This window comes from Vombatus ursinus, unplaced genomic scaffold, assembly GCF_900497805.2.
Source record: "Vombatus ursinus unplaced genomic scaffold, bare-nosed wombat genome assembly UNPS02014909.1, whole genome shotgun sequence".
Classification (NCBI taxonomy): domain Eukaryota; kingdom Metazoa; phylum Chordata; class Mammalia; order Diprotodontia; family Vombatidae; genus Vombatus; species Vombatus ursinus.
The window spans coordinates 2,115,065-2,117,416 of NW_020954687.1; the positions used below are offsets into that span (position 1 = coordinate 2,115,065).

The 2,352-nt window shown below is 45.1% G+C and overlaps 1 protein-coding gene across 2 annotated transcripts in view; it reads left to right on the forward strand.

Moving 5' to 3' along the window:
• Positions 1-2,352, forward strand: part of TNNT2 (troponin T2, cardiac type) — a 31,557-nt gene that overhangs the window by 619 nt on the left and 28,586 nt on the right. The window lies entirely within an intron of this gene.

The window sequence follows — 2,352 nt, forward strand, 5'->3', positions numbered from 1 at the left end:
GTTGAGATCTAATTTTAGGACTTGGCAGAAACCACCAGGATTCACTAGTTCCATTCTCCTGCCTCTAGGCAAGGATATACCATCCTAGATCTTTTCAGGTTGGGGGAGGTGGGGAAGGGGATGGAGGGAGTGATGGGTGGGGGGGAATTTTAATTCTAAAAGCCTGAATCTCCTCACTGAGAGCACAGCCTGAGATTTCTCATCTCCACCCCTGTGTACCAGACCTCTTTCTGCGGACCTGGAAAATGTCATGATGACTCAAGAAAGATAAAATTTCACGGGCAGAAAAGTTGATACTACGACATCTGAAACTTCCATCCCTGCTGACACTTTGAGGAGACAGTATACACATCAGATTAGTCCTCTGGCTCCTTCCTTTCTGTAGATTTAGGGAATGAGCTTAGTGGGTGAGGAGACAGGCTAAGGAGACCTTTCATTAATGTGTGTTTGAGGTTTGGTCCTCTCTAATTAATGGGAAGGGGTTAACACCAAGTCTGGCTGTCTCCACAAGTATTTCCTGATGTCTACGCTGGCTGTCGCAGCAGTTGGTGAGACCCTCCCCTCCCCTATTCTCCAGGGTAACACCTTTATTTAGTTTAGACAAGTGGCTTCCCCCCTCCCCTCCCTCAGAGTCCTCCTAGAGGGCTGATGAAACATTTAGGGGGTCTGGGGTGTGTAAGGGATTCAGAATGTTAGTGTCCATAGGGCCTTCGCTCTCTGGATTACCCGATGTAGGAATTCTCTCCACAATATCTCAGGAAAATGGTCAGTCAGCTTCTGTTTACTTCTATCACTCAATCAGCAAGTATCTATTGAGCACCTACTATGTGCCGGGCGCTATAAGCGTAGCCAGGCAATTTCTGCTTCTCTGGGGATCCTATTGTTTATTGTTGTTCAGTCATTTCAGTTGACTTTTCATGAGCCCATTTGGGGTTTTCTTGGCAAAGACACTGGAATGCTTTGCCATTTCTTTCTCTAGATTATTTTACAGATGAGGAAACAAAGGCAAATGGGGTTAAATGACTTGCCCAGGGTCACACAGCAAATAAGTGTCTAAGGCAGGGGTGGGGAACCTGTGGCCTCAAGGCCACATGTGGCCTTCTAGGTCTTCAGGTGCAGACTTTTGATTGAGTCCAAGTTTTACGAACAAATCCTTCTATTGAGGGGATTTGTTCTGTGAAGTTTGGATTCAGTCAAAGGGCCACACTTGAGGACCTAGAGGGCCACATGTGGCCTCGAGGCCACAGGTTCCCCACCCCTGAAGGCCTGGCACTCTATCCACTGCACCACTTAGCTGCCTACCTAGCTGAGTATCCTAAAACCTCAACATATCTTCATTTTCCATGCTTCCTGGGAAATTATGCCACCTTGCTGACTACCCTTCTACTGCCCCTCTCACAGGACCATTTGTCTGTTCAGAGAAAGAGCAGAAAAGGAATTAGGTATTAAGTACCTATCAAGGTATTGAAAGGGTCAGGAGCTAAACCTCAGTCTTGATCCCCACCCCATCTCCCCCTCCTGAACCACTCTCCCACCTCAACCTCACAACAGGTAAAATGGAGAGACAAGGTGGTGCAGCAGATAGTGTTGGACTTGGAGTTAGGAAGATCTGAGTTCAAATCCTGCCTCAGACACTTAGATGTGTGACCCTCGGCAAGTCACTTGACCTCTCTCAGCCTCAGTTTCCTCATCAATAAAATGAGGATGATAATAGCACTGATTTATGAGAATCAGATGAGATTATACAAGTAAAGCTCTTTGCCAGCCTTAAAGCTCTATATGAATGCTAGGTTTCCCCCCTATTAGAATGTGAGCTCTTGAGGGAGGGTGGGATACAGGGACTTTTTTTCACTTTTTTTTATATCCCCAGGTTCTTAGCGCAGTGCCTGGCACATAGCAGGCACTTAAATGTTTGTTGACTTGACAAAGCAGGAACCTCACCACAAAGACTGAAACAGAAGAAGAAGCTTAAGTCCTTCTTCTAGTGTATCTTCACCTTGGAAACATACAGTGCTAGAGCTAGCAGGCATTTAAAGAACATCCTCCTTTCACAGAGGAAAAAACCAAGGCCTAGGGATGGAAAGTGACTTGCCCAAAGTCACATAAATAGTGTTTCTTGGTCACATTTAGATCCCTCTCCCAACCTCCTTTAAATACACTCCCTTTAATCATGCCCTATTGGACTGTCCTCATCAAATATCCTTTTAAGAGCAATAAAAAAAAAAAAACATTACATAGTATCTTAGAGTTAGAAAGAACTTTGGAAACTTCTTTGAGCAGTGGAAAAAAGCATTGAATCAAGAGTCCCGAGGAATGAGTTCTAATCTTGAGATTAACACTCACTGTCCCCAC